This window comes from Arachis ipaensis, chromosome B8, assembly GCF_059453495.1.
Source record: "Arachis ipaensis isolate K30076 ecotype BB chromosome B8, ASM5945349v1, whole genome shotgun sequence".
NCBI classification, from domain to species: Eukaryota; Viridiplantae; Streptophyta; class Magnoliopsida; order Fabales; family Fabaceae; genus Arachis; species Arachis ipaensis.
This window is the reverse complement of record NC_142443.1, coordinates 56,619,683-56,634,621: the sequence shown is the minus strand read 5'-3', so window position 1 is coordinate 56,634,621 and position 14,939 is coordinate 56,619,683. Positions and strand designations below refer to the sequence as shown.

The following is a 14,939-nucleotide window of genomic DNA, read 5'->3' as shown; positions in this document are numbered from 1 at the left end:
TCCATAACGCCTTTCTTCTGAGGATTTTCAGAGTTCACAGGATTCTTGTTAAATGAGTATAAATATTGGTTGTTAGCAACCAACTCAATAAGCTCAGTAGTTTTCTCTGGTATCTTCTTCATGTGGAACGAACCACCTGCAGAATTATCTAAACACATCTTGGACATTTCACATAAGCCCTCATAAAAGATATCTAGTTGAGTTCATTTAGAAAATATGTCCGGAGGGCATTGCCTAGTCAGTAGCTTGAATCTCTCCCAGGCTTCATAAAGGGTCTCACCATCTTTCTGTCTGAAGGTTTGAAGCTCTACCCTCAACTTAGTTAGCTTTTGTGGTGGGAAAAGTTTAGTAAGAGATTTAGTGACCACCTTATTCCAAGTATCTAAACTCTCCTTGGGTTGAGAATCTAACCACAGCTTTGCAATATCCATCACAGCAAATGGGAAGAGCATGAGTTTGTATACCTTAGGATTCACTCCATTAGTTTTCACACTGTCACAAATCTGTAGGAAATTAGAAATAAACTGATCTGGATCTTCTTGAGGGAGTCCATGATACTGACAATTTTGTTGCACAAGAGTGACCAGCTGTGGCTTCATCTCAAAGTTGTTTGCAGCTATGGAAGGCACCACAATACTCTTTCCATAAAGATCTGTATTGGGAGCAGTGTATGAGCTAAGCACTCTTCTAGGTTATTCATTCTCATTCAGATTTGCCATATTGGCATTCGCAGCATGATTTTGATCCATGGTGGACTCTACAGCTTCCCTTTCAAGAGTTTCACTCAGATTTTCACTAGCATTGTAAAGTCTAGCTTGTTGCAAGCGTTGCCTCAAAGTCCTTTCAGGCTCAGGAACAAAATCTATAAGAGGTGCCTTGTCCCTGTTCCTGCTCATAAACAGATAGAAAATTATAAGCAAAATTAGGACAGAAAAAAATTTGAAATTTATTTTTAAGAAAAATAAACAGGAAAAATTAAAATGAAAATAACTAGGGGACATCAAACTTAATTTCAGATTCAAAAATCAAAGTGCGAAATTAAAATTAAATAAAATTAAAGCTAAAACGCCTAATCTAAGCAATCAAACAACTTATAGTTGTCAATCACAGTCAATCCCTGGCAACGGCGCCAAAAGCTTGGTGGGGAATTTATAAACACAAACTAACCAGCAAGTGTACCGGGTCGTACCAAGTAGTACCTCAACTGAATTAGGGTCGATCCCATGAGGACTGATGGATGAAGCAACAATGATTGAGTGATTCACTTAGTTAGACAAACAGAAAAGAGTGTTGAGAGTTCAAATGCATCAAACAGTAATTCAGAGAATCAGAAAACAAGCAGTAAATTGAGGTGAAATATATATGGAGAAAACAGTTAAGGTTTCAGAGATATCTGTCTTCCGGATTGACTTTTCTTGTTGACTATTTCAATTATGCAAGATTCATTTCATGGCAAACTATATGTGACTAAACCCTAATTCCTTAGACCTTTTTAGTCTCCTCTAACTTTCATCAACTGCCAATTCCATGGTCACTTGATTTCAATTAGAGGGTGAAGTTCAATTCTAGTTTATATGCCACAGAGATCCTAATTATCCAAATATAAGAGGATTATATATCACGTATCCTGTTAAGTCCAGATAATTAGAAATTTAGGAGAAATTGTTTTCAAGCTGTTGTTCAAGTAAAGAGCTTTTTCAATTTATACAAGAACTCAATTAGAACAAGGGTCATTGGTGCACGAAATTGTGATCATCAACAATTGCGCCCAAGGACTTGGAGCTCTCAAACGTGAATCACACTTTGTCACAATTTTGCACAACTAACCAGCAAGTGCACTGGGTCCTCCAAGTAATAAATCTTATGTGAGTAAGGGTCGATCCCACGGAGACTGTCGGCTTGAAGCAAGCTATGGTCACCTTGTAAATCTCAGTCAGGTGGATTCAGATGGTGATGGAGAATTGATAATTAAAAGATAAATAAAACATAAACTAAAGATAGAGATACTTATGTAATTCTTTGGTTGGAATTTCAGATAAGCGTATGAAGATGCTTTGTTTCTCCTGAACCTCTGCTTTCCTATTGCCTTCTTCCAATCATTCATACTCCTTTCTATGGCAAGCTTTATGTAGGGCATCACCGTTGTCAATGGCTACTTCCCGTCCTCTCAGTGAAAATGTTCAACGCACGCTGTCACCGCACGGCTAATCATCTGTCGGTTCTCGATCATGTTGGAATAGGATCCATTGATCCTTTTGCGTCTGTCACACGCCCAACAATCGCGAGTTTGAAGCTCGTCATAGTCATCCCTTCCCAGATCCTACTCAGAATACCACAGACAAGGTTTAGACGTTCCGGATCTCAGGAATAGCAGCCAATAATTCTAGCCTATACAACGAAGGTTCTAATCTTAGATTAGAAACCCAAGAGATACACATTCAAGCTTGTTTGCATGTAGAATGGAAGTGGTTGTTAGTCACGCGTTCATAGGTGAGAATGGTGATGAGTGTCACTGATGAGCGGATAATTTATACGCTTTTTGGCATTGTTTTTAGTATGTTTTTAGTAGGATCTAGTTACTTTTAGGGATGTTTTCATTAGTTTTTATGTTAAATTCACATTTCTAGACTTTACTATGAGTTTGTGTGTTTTTCTGTGATTTCAGGTATTTTCTGGCTGAAATTGAGAGACTTGAGCAGAAATCAGATTCAGAGGTTGAAGAAGGACTGCTGATGCTGTTAGATTCTGACCTCCCTACACTCAAAATGGATTTTCTGGAGCTACAGAACTCGAAATGGCGCGCTTCCAATTGCGTTAGAAAGTAGACATCCAGGGCTTTCCAGAAATATATAATAGTCCATATTTTGGCCAAGAATAGATGACGTAAACTGGCATTCAACGCCAGCTCTCTGCCCAATTCTGGCATCCAGCGCCAGAAAAGGATCCAAAACCAGAGTTGAACGCCAGAAATGGATCAAAACCTGGCGTTCAACTCCACAAATGGCCTCTGCACGTGCAACACTCAAAGCTCAGCCCAAGCACACACCAAGTGGGCCCCGGAAGTGGATTTATGCATCAACTACTTATTTCTGTAAACCCTAGTAGCTAGTTTATTATAAATAGGACCTCTTACTATTGTATTAGACATCTTTGATCAGTTGTATGCTATCTTAGATCACTTTTGAGGGCTGGCCTCTCGGCCATGCCTGGACTTTCACTTATGTATTTTCAACGGTAGAGTTTCTACACTCCATAGATTAAGGTGTGGAGCTCTGCTGTTCCTCAAAGATTAATGCAAAGTACTACTATTTTCTATTCAATTCATCTTATTTCGCTTCTAAGATATCCATTCGTACCCAAGAACATGATGAATGTGATGATTATGTGACGCTCATCATCATTATCCCTTATGGACGCGTGCCTGACAAACACTTTCGTTCTACATGCAACAAGCTAGAATGAATATCTCTTAGATCTCTTAATTGGAATCTTCGTGGTGTAAGCTAGAATGATGGCGGCATTCAAGAGAATCCGGAAAGTCTAAACCTTGTTTGTGGTATTCCGAGTAGGATTCAATGATTGAATGACTGTGACGAGCTTCAAACTCGCGAGTGCTGGGCGTTAGTGACAGACGCAAAAGGAGGGTGAATCCTATTCCAGCATGATCGAGAACCGACAGATGATTAGCCGTGCTGTGACAGAGCATGTGAGCATATTTTTCACTGAGAGGAGGGGATGTAGCCACTGACAACGGTGATGCCCTTGCATAAAGCCAGCCATGGAAAGGGGTAAGACTGATTGAATGAAGATAGCAGGAAAGCAGAGGTTCAGAGGAACGAAAGCATCTCCATTCGTTTATCTGAAATTCCTACCAATGAATTACATAAGTATTTCTATCCCTATTTTATTATATTAAATTCGAAAACACCATTATCAATTTATATCTGCCTAACTGAGATTTGCAAGGTGACCATAGCTTGCTTCATACCGACAATCTCCGTGGGATTCGACCCTTACTCACGTAAGGTATTACTTGGACGACCCAGTGCACTTGCTGGTTAGTTGTATCGAAGTTGTGAACCATGGTATTGGCACCATGTTCTTGGCGCCATTGCCAGGGAAAGAAAGAGCCATGAATTTTACATAATCAAAGTGTAATCACGATTGCACGTACCAAGTTGCTCACGTTGCCAGGGATTGTTTGAGCCTGGACATCACAATTTCGTGCACCAAGTTTTTGGCGCCGTTGCCGGGGATTGTTCGAGTTTGGACAACTGACGGTTCATCTTGTTGCTCAGATTAGGTAATTTTCTTTTTGTTTTCTTTTCAAAATTTTTCAAAAATATTTCAAAATTTTCTCCTTTGTTTTCGAAAAAAAAAATTTTAGAATCAAAATTTTTAAGAATGAATTCTAGTGTTTCATGAAGCATGTGAAGCCTGGCTGACTGTAAAGCCATGTCTAATTTTATTTGGACTGAGGCTTGCAATTTGTTATCAAGAGCAATATACTCTGATGTTAAATGCTGAAGCTTGCCTGGCCATTGGCCATGTCTAGTGTTTTGGACTGGAGCTTTCATTGAAAGCCTGGCTGGCTAGTGAGCCATGTCTAATTCCTGGACTGAAGCTTTAGACTAAGAATGCAAGATTCCTGGAATTCATATTAAAAATTTTGGAATCCTTATTTTCCTTTTTCAAATTAATTTTCGAAAAATAAAAATCCAAAAAATTTAGAAAATCATAAAAATCAATAAAATATTTTGTGTTTCTTGTTTGAGTCTTGAGTCATATCATAAGTTTGGTGTCAATTGCATGTGCATCTTGCATTTTTCGAAAATTTTCATGCATTCATAGTGTTCTTCATGATCTTCAAGTTGTTCTTAGTAAGTCTTCTTGTTTGATCTTGATGATTTTTTGTTTTGTGTTGTATGGTATTTTTCATATGCATTCTTGAATTCTTAGTGCCTAAGCATTAAAGAATTCTAAGTTTGGTGTCTTGCATGTTTTCTTTGCATTAAAAATTTTTCAAAAATATGTTCTTGGTGTTCATCTTGATATTCACGGTGTTCTTGGTGTTCATCTTGACATTCATAGCATTCTTGCATACATTCATAGTTTTGATCCAAAATTTTCATGCATTGCATCATTTTAGTGTTTTTCATAAAAATTCAAAAATCAAAAATTATATCTTCCCCTTTTTCTCTCATCAAATTCGAAAATTTGAGTTGACTTTTTCAAAAAATTTTAAAATCAAGTTGTTTCTTATGAGTCAAATCAAATTTTCAATTTGAAAATCTTATCTTTTTCAAAATCTTTTTCAAAAATCAAATCTTTTTCAAAATTCTTAGTTATTTTCAAAAATTCCAAAAATATTTTTCTTATTTTTATATCAAATTTTCGAAAATAACATAATCAATTAATGTTTTGATTTAAAAATTTGAAGTTTGTTGCTTGCTTGTTAAGAAAGATTCAAACTTTAAGTTCTAGAATCATATCTTGTGATTTCTTATGAATCAAGTCATTAATTGAGATTTTAAAAATCAAATCTTTTTCAAAAACTAATTTCAATCATATCTTTTCAAAAATATCTTCTTATCTTTTTCAAAAATTTGATTTCAAAATATCTTCTCTAACTTCCTAACTTCTTATCTTTTCAAAATTGATTTTCAAATTTGTTTCAACTAACTAACTAACTTTTTGTTTGTTTCTTAACTTTTTCAAAACTACCTAACTAACTCTCTCTCTCTAATTTTCGAAAATATCTCCCCCCTTTTTCAAAAATTTCTTTTTAATTAACTAATTATTTTTATTTTTGATTTTAAAAATTTTCGAAAAATACTAACATTTTTCAAAAACCATTTTCAAAAATCACTAACTCTTTTTCAAAAATATTTTTCGAAAATTCTCCCTCTCCCATCTTATTCTATTTATTTATTCATTTACTAACATCTCATCTCACATCTCAACCCTCCTCACAGTTGTGTTTCTTCCATTATATTACATTCTTTGTCTCCCCCTCTTCTTCTACTCACACAGAGATCCCTATACTGTGGTATAAAGGATCTCTATTATTATTATTATTTTTCTGTGCCCTCTTCTTTGTCATATAAGCAGGAGCAAGGATAAGAAAGATAACCTTTCAGAATTTTTCGAACAGGAAGAGGAGATGACAGCCGAAAATAATAATAATGTAAGAAAGATGCTTGGTGACTTTACTGCACCTAATTCCAATTTACATGGAAGAAGCATCTCTATTCCTGCCATTGGAGCAAACAACTTTGAGCTGAAACCTCAATTAGTTTCTCTGATGCAGCAGAACTGCAAGTTTCATGGACTTCCATCTGAAGATCCTTTTCAATTCTTAACTGAATTCTTGCAGATATGTGATACTGTTAAGACTAATGGAGTAGATCCTGAAGTCTACAGGCTCATGCTTTTTCCTTTTGCTGTAAGAGACAGAGCTAGATTATGGTTGGATTCTCAACCCAAAGACAGCCTGAACTCTTGGGATAAGCTGGTCACGGCTTTCTTAGCCAAGTACTTTCCTCCTCAAAAGCTGAGCAAGCTTAGAGCTGATGTTCAAACCTTCAGACAGAAAGAAGGTGAATCCCTCTATGAAGCTTGAGAAAGATACAGACAGTTGACCAAAAAGTGTCCTTCTGACATGCTTTCAGAATGGACCATCCTGGATATATTCTATGATGGTTTATCTGAGCTATCAAAGATGTCACTGGACACTTCTGCAGATGGATCCATTCACCTAAAGAAAACGCCTGCAGAAGCTCAAGAACTCATTGACATGGTTGCTAATAACCAGTTCATGTACACTTCTGAGAGGAATCCTGCGAATAATGGGACGCCTATGAAGAAGGGAGTTCTTGAGGTTGATACTCTGAATGCCATATTGGCTCAGAACAAAATATTGACTCAGCAAGTCAATATGATTTCTTAGAGTCTGAATGGAATGCAAGCTGCATCCAACAGTACTCAAGAGGCATCTTCTGAAGAAGAAGCTTATGATCCTGAGAACCCTGCAATAGCAGAGGTAAATTACTTAGGTGAACCTTATGGAAACACCTATAACTCATCATGGAGAAATCATCCAAATTTCTCATGGAAGGATCAAAAGCCTCAACAAGGCTTTAATAATGGTGGAAGAAACAGGTTTAACAATAATAAACCTTTTCCATCATCCACTCAGCAACAGACAGAGAACTCTGAACATAATACTTCTAATTTAGAAAACTTAGTCTCTGATCTATCTAAGGCCACTGTAAGTTTCATGAATGAAACAAGGTCTTCCATTAGAAATCTAGAAGCACAAGTGGGCCAACTGAGTAAAAGGATCACTGAAATCCCTCCTAGTACTCTCCCAAGCAATACAGAAGAGAACCCAAAAGGAGAGTGCAAGGCCATTGACATAAGCACCATGGCCAAACCCAAAGAAGGAGAGGAGGACGTGAATCCCAAGGAGGAAGACCTCCTGGGACGTCCAGTGATCAATAAGGAGCTTCCCTCTGAGGAACCAAAGGACTCTGAGGCTCATCTAGAGACCATAGAGATTCCATTGAACCTCCTTATGCCCTTCATGAGCTCTGATGAGTATTCCTCTTCTGAAGAGAATGAGGATGTTACTGAAGAGCAAACTTTCAAGTTTCTTGGTGCAATCATGAAGCTGAATGCCAAATTATTTGGCATTGATGCTTGGAAAGTTGAACCTCCCTTGTTCATCAATGAACTAAGTGATCTGGATCAACTGACATTGCCTCAGAAGAGACAGGATCCTGGAAAGTTCAGAATACCTTGTACTATAGGCACCATGATCTTTAAGGCTCTGTGTGACCTTGGTTCAGGGATAAACCTCATGCCCCTCTTTGTAATAGAGAAACTGGGAATCTATGGGGTGCAAGCTGCTAAAATCTCATTAGAGATGACAGACAATTCAAGAAAATAGGCATATGGACAAGTAGAGGACGTGTTAGTAAAGGTTGAAGGCCTTTACATCCCTGCTGATTTCATAGTCCTGGATACTGGAAAGGAAGAGGATGAATCAATCATCCTAGGAAGACCTTTTACTGGCCACAGCAAGAGCTGTGATTGATGTTGACAGAGGTGAAATAGTCCTTCAATGGAATGAGGACTCCCTTGTGTTTAAAACTCAAGGATCTCCCTTTGCAACCATGGAGAGGAAGCATGAAAAGCTTCTCTCAAAGCAGAGTCAACCCAAGCCCCCACAGTCAAACTCTAAGTTTGGTGTTGGGAGGCCACAACCAAACTCTAAGTTTGGTGTTGAACTCCCATATCCAAACCCTAAGTTTGGTGTTGGAGAGTCTCAACAAAGCTCTGCACATCTGTGAGGCTCCATGAGAGCCCACTATCAAGCTATTGACATTAAAGAAGCGCTTGTTGGGAGGCAACCCAATTTTTATTTATCTAACTATATTTTTCTTAGTTATATGTCTTAGTAGGTTCATGATCATGTGGAGTCACAAAATAAATATAAAAATTGAAAACAGAATAAAAAAAATAGCAGAAGAAAAATCACACCCTGGAGGAGCATCTGTCTGGCATTCAGCGCCAGAACAGAGCATGGTTCTGGCGCTGAACGCCCAAAATGGGCAGCTTCTGGGCGCTGAACGCCAGAACAGGCATGGTTTTGGCGTTCAACGCCAGAAATGGCACACAGATGGGTGTTGAACGCCCAAAATGGCCACCAACCTGGCGCTGAACGCCCAGAGTTGTGTGCAAAGGCATTTTTACATGCCTAATGGGTGCAGGGATGTAAATCCTTGAACACCTCAGGATCTGTGGACCCCACAGGATCCCCACCTACTTCCACTCACTTCTTCTCACCATTTTTTTTCACACAACCCAATAAACACTCTTCCCCAAAAAAAACCCTTCACCAATCACCTCAAACTCTCTTTCCCATCACCTCTTCACCACTCACATCCATCCACTCTTCCCCATAAACCTACCTCATAAACTCCACCTACCTTCAAAAATTCAAAACCAATTTCCCACCCAAACCCACCCATATGGCCGAAACCTTTCCCCCCTCCCTTCCCTATATAAAGACCTCCATTCTTCATCAAATTCACATAACACACCCCTATACACTCCTCTTGGCCGAAACCACATCTCCCTCTCCCTCTCCATATTTCTTATTCTTCTTCTTCTATTCTTTTGTTTATTGCTCGAGGGCGAGCAATATTCTAAATTTGGTGTGGTAAAAGCATAGTTTTTTTTTTGTTTTTCCATTACCATTGATAGAATCTAAGACCGGAGAATCCTCTAGAAGAGGGAAAGGGAAGATAAAAGCTTCCACATCCGAGTCATGGGAGATGGAAAGGTTCATCTCCAAAGCCCATCAAGACCACTTCTATGATGTTGTGGCCAAGAAGAAGGTGATCCCCGAGGTCCCTTTCAAACTCAAAAGAAATGAGTATCCGGAGATCCGACATGAAATTCAAAGAAGAGGTTGGAAAGTTCTAACAAATCCCATCCAACAAGTCGGCATCCTAATGGTTCAAGAGTTCTATGCCAATGCATGGATCACCAAGAACCATGATCAAAGTAAGAACCCGGATCCAAAGAACTATGTTACAATGGTTCGGGGGAAACACTTGGATTTTAGTCCGGAAAATGTGAGGTTGGCGTTTAACTTGCCCACGATGCAAGGAGATGAACGCCCCTACACTAGAAGGGTCAACTTTAATCAAAGGTTGGACCAAGTCCTTATGGACATATGTGTAGAAGGAGCTCAATGGAAGGTTGAATCCAAAGGCAAGCCAGTTCAACTAAGAAGATTGGACCTCAAGCCTGTAGCTAGAGGATGGTTGGAGTTCATTCAATGCTCAATCATTCCCACAAGCAACCGGTCTGAAGTTACTATAGACCAGGCCATCATGATCCATAGCATCATGATTGGAGAAGAGGTGGAAGTTCATGAGATTATACCTCAAGAACTCTACAAGGTGGCTGACAAGTCCTCCACCATGGCAAGGTTAGCCTTCCCTCACCTCATTTGCCATCTATGTTGCTCAGCTGGAGCTTTCATAGAAGGAGATATCCTCATTAAAGAGGACAAGCCCATCACTAAGAAGAAGATGGAGCAAGCAAGAGAGCCCATTCATGGAGCTCAAGAGGCGTATGAATCTCATTACCATGAGATTCCGGAGATGCCTCAAATGCACTTTCCTCCACAAAATTATTGGGAGCAAATCAACACCTCCCTAGGAGAATTGAGTTCCAATATGGGACAACTAAGGGTGGAACATCAAGAGCACTCTATCATGCTTCATGAAATAAGAGAAGATCAAAAAGCAATGAGGAAGGAGCAACAAAGACAAGGAAGAGACATAGAAGAGCTCAAGGACATCATTGGTTCCTCAAGAAGGAAACGCCACCATCACTAAGGTGGATTCATTCTTTGTTCTTATTTCTTCTGTTTTTCGTTTTCTATGTTATGTGCTTATCTATGTTTGTGTCTTCATTACATGATCATTAGTAGTTAGTAACTTTGTCTTAAAGTTATGAATGTCCTATGAATCCATCACCTCTCTTAAATGAAAAATGTTTTAATTCAAAAGAACAAGAAGTACATGAGTTTCGAATTTATCCTTGAACTTAGTTTAATTAGAACAGTGCATATGTCTTTTGAAGTTGTTGTTTAAGAATGTTAAATATGTTGGCTCTTGAAAGAATGATGACTAGGAGACATGTTATTTGATAATCTGAAAAATCATAACAATGATTCTTGAAGCAAGAAAAAGCAGCAAAGAACAAAGCTTGCCGAAAAAAAATAGGCGAAAAAAAAATAGAAAGAAAAAGAAAAAGCAAGCAGAAAAAGCCAAAGCTCTTAAAACCAAGAGGAAAGAGCAAAAAGCCAATAACCCTTAAAACCAAAAGGCAAGGGCAAATAAAAAGGATCCCAAGGCTTTGAGCATCAGTGGATAGGAGGGCCTAAAGGAATAAAATCCTGGTCTAAGCGGCTAAACCAAGCTGTCCCTAACCATGTGCTTGTGGCGTGTAGGTGTCAAGTGAAAACTTGAGACTGAGCGGTTAAACTCAAGGTCCAAAGGAAAAAAAGAGTGTGCTTAAGAACCCTGGACACCTCTAATTGGGGACTTTAGCAAAGCTGAGTCACAATCTGAAAAGGTTCACCCAATTATGTGTCTGTGGCATTTATGTATCCGGCGGTAATACTGGAAAACAAAGTGCTTAGGGCCACGGCCAAGACTCATAAAGAAGCTGTGTTCAAGAATCATCATACTGAACTAGGAAAATCAATAACACTATCTGAACTCTGAGTTCCTATAGATGCCAATCATTCTGAACCTCAATGGATAAAGTGAGATGCCAAAACTATTCAAGAGGCAAAAAGCTATAAGTCCCGCTCATTTGATTGAAGCTCTGTTTCATTGATAGTTTGGAATTTATAGTATATTCTCTTCTTTTTATCCTATTTGATTTTCAGTTACTTGGGGACAAGCAACAATTTAAGTTTGGTGTTGTGATGAGCGGATAATTTATACGCTTTTTAGCATTGTTTTTAGTATGTTTTTAGTAGGATCTAGTTACTTTTAGGGATGTTTTCATTAGTTTTTATGTTAAATTCACATTTCTAGACTTTACTATGAGTTTGTGTGTTTTTCTGTGATTTCAGGTATTTTCTGGCTGAAATTGAGGGACTTGAGCAGAAATCAGATTCAGAGGTTGAAGAAGGACTACTGATGCTGTTAGATTCTGACCTCCCTGCACTCAAAATGGATTTTCTGGAGCTACAGAACTCGAAATGGCATACTTCCGATTGCGTTGGAAAGTAGACATCCAGGGCTTTCCAGAAATATATAATAGTCCATACTTTGGCCAAGAATAGACGACATAAACTGGCGTTCAACGCCAGCTCTCTGCCCAATTCTGGCGTCCAGCGCCAGAAAAGGATCCAAAACCAGAGTTGAACGCCAGAAATGGATCAAAACCTGGCGTTCAACTCCACAAATGGCCTCTGCACGTGCAACACTCAAAGCTCAGCCCAAGCACACACCAAGTGGGCCCCGGAAGTGGATTTATGCATCAACTACTTATTTCTGTAAACCCTAGTAGCTAGTTTATTATAAATAGGACCTCTTACTATTGTATTAGACATCTTTGATCAGTTGTATGCTATCTTAGATCACTTTTGAGGGCTGGCCTCTCGGCCATGCCTGGACTTTCACTTATGTATTTTCAACGGTAGAGTTTCTACACTCCATAGATTAAGGTGTGGAGCTCTGCTGTTCCTCAAAGATTAATGCAAAGTACTACTGTTTTCTATTCAATTCATCTTATTTTGCTTCTAAGATATCCATTCGTACCCAAGAACATGATGAAGGTGATGATTATGTGACGCTCATCATCATTATCCCTTATGGACGCGTGCCTGACAAACACTTTCGTTCTACATGCAACAAGCTAGAATGAATATCTCTTAGATCTCTTAATCGGAATCTTCGTGGTGTAAGCTAGAATGATGGCGGCATTCAAGAGAATCCGGAAAGTCTAAACCTTGTCTGTGGTATTCCAAGTAGGATTCAATGATTGAATGACTGTGACGAGCTTCAAACTCGCGAGTGCTGGGCGTTAGTGACAGACGCAAAAGGAGGGTGAATCCTATTCCAGCATGATCGAGAACCGACAGATGATTAGCCGTGCTGTGACAGAGCATGTGAGCATATTTTTCACTGAGAGGAGGGGATGTAGCCACTGAAAACGGTGATGCCCTTGCATAAAGCCAGCCATGGAAAGGGGTAAGACTGATTGAATGAAGATAGCAGGAAAGCAGAGGTTCAGAGGAACGAAAGCATCTCCATTCGCTTATCTGAAATTCCTACCAATGAATTACATAAGTATTTCTATCCCTATTTTATTATATTAAATTCGAAAACACCATTATCAATTTATATCTGCCTAACTGAGATTTGCAAGGTGACCATAGCTTGCTTCATACCGACAATCTCCGTGGGATTCGACCCTTACTCACGTAAGGTATTACTTGGACGACCCAGTGCACTTGCTGGTTAGTTGTATCGAAGTTGTGAACCATGGTATTGCCACCATGTTCTTGGCGCCATTGCCAGGGAAAGAAAGAGCCATGAATTTTACATAATCAAAGTGTAATCACAATTGCGCGTACCAAGTTGCTCACGTTGCCAGGGATTGTTTGAGCCTGGACATCACAATTTCGTGCACCAGTCACATAATCATCACATTCATCATGTTCTTGGGTGCGAATGAATATCTTGGAGAAGAAATAGACTTGAGTTGAATAGAAAAACAGTAGTACTTTGCATTAATTCATGAAGAACAGCAGAGCTCCACACCTTAATCTATGGTGTGTAGAAACTCCACCGTTGAAAATAAAAAAGTGATAATGGAAGTCATTGGCTTCGGCCCCAGAGAGGGAACCAGAAGAACCAAGATGAAAATACAATAGTAAAAGGTCCTATTTATAGAGAACTAGTAGCCTAGGGTTTACAAAAATAAGTAATTAATGCAGAAATCTTCATCCGGGCCCACTTGGTGTGTGCTTGGGCTGAGCATCGAAGCTTTCACATGTAGAGACTTTTCTTGGAGTTAAACGCCAGCTTTTGTGCCAGTTTGGGCGTTTAACTCCAGTTTTTGTGCCAATTCTGGCGTTAAATGCCAGAATTCTTGTGCTGTCTTGGAACGCCTGTTTGGGCCATCAAATCTCGGGCAAAGTATGGACTATTATATATTGCTGGAAAGCCCAGGATGTCTACTTTCCAACACAATTGGGAGAGCGCCAATTAGGCTTCTGTAGCTCTATAAAATCCACTTTGAGTGCAGGGAGGTCAGAATCCAACAGCATCTGCAGTCCTTTTTCAGCCTCTGAATCAGATTTTTGCTCAGGTCCCTCAATTTCAGCCAGAAAATACCTGAAATCACATAAAAACACACAATCCCATAGTAAAGTCCAGAAGAGTGATTTTTATTTAAAAACTAATAAAAATATAATAAAAACTAATTAAAATATACTAAAAACATACTAAAAATAATGCCAAAAAGCGTATAAATTATCCGCTCATCAGTCATACTTCTGTTCCACCCGAATTCATAAGATAAAGAACGAAAACAATTCTTAAAATAGAAATTATTACATGAATTAAAATAGAAAAATAATAGTATCAATCTATACAATAGACAAAGCTCCAAACCTTAAAAGTAGAGGTTTAGTTGCTCATGGTTTAGAGAGAAAACTAGGATTCTGAAAAACTGTAAATTACGAAATGAGGTAGAAGAGAAGAGAAGAGCCCAAAGGGCTTATTCTTTTTTCTTTTATATCTAATCCTAATTAATATAAAATATATTTCCTAAAACTAAATAATATATTTTTCTTTTTTAAAATAAAATAAAGTTTAATCAAAATTAATTAAATACATCTCGTGCAAGCCTTGTACAGCGAATGGGGACCACTTGATTTGCTAAAGGTGGCGCCAAACTTGGAGAATCCAAGTTTGGCGCTGTTGAGGCCACATGCAATTTTCAAGGTTCTCCTTAGTTGGTGCCAAACGTGAGGTATCTCAAGTTTGGCTTCAAATGGATCGTATGCATTCTCCAATTCTTCTTAGTTGGCACTAAACCTAAGGTATCTCATGTTTGGCTTCAACTCACCCGTATGCATTCCTTGGATTCTTGAGTGTGGCGCCAAACTTGGAGAATCCCAAGTTTGGCACCGTGAAGGCCGAAAGCAATGGGGATTGTGAGGCACTCTTGGCGCCAAACTTGGAAAATCCAAGTTTGGCCCCACATCCTTATTCTGTTGTGGCTTCGTTTCTTCATGTAAACTCTGTCAAATTCATCTAAAATGCTACCTGAAATAAACAGAATTGCTCACAAGTAAAAGTAGCATTCATAGTGGCTAAAAGATAATTAATTTT

General features: G+C 38.7%; 1 non-coding gene across 1 annotated transcript; it reads left to right on the top strand.

The window, feature by feature from the left end:
• Positions 1-216: 216 nt before the first annotated feature.
• LOC148548197 (small nucleolar RNA R71) lies at positions 217-320 on the top strand. The gene has a single exon (XR_015897297.1). It is a non-coding gene; the product is annotated as a small nucleolar RNA R71 (small nucleolar RNA).
• Positions 321-14,939: the final 14,619 nt, after the last annotated feature.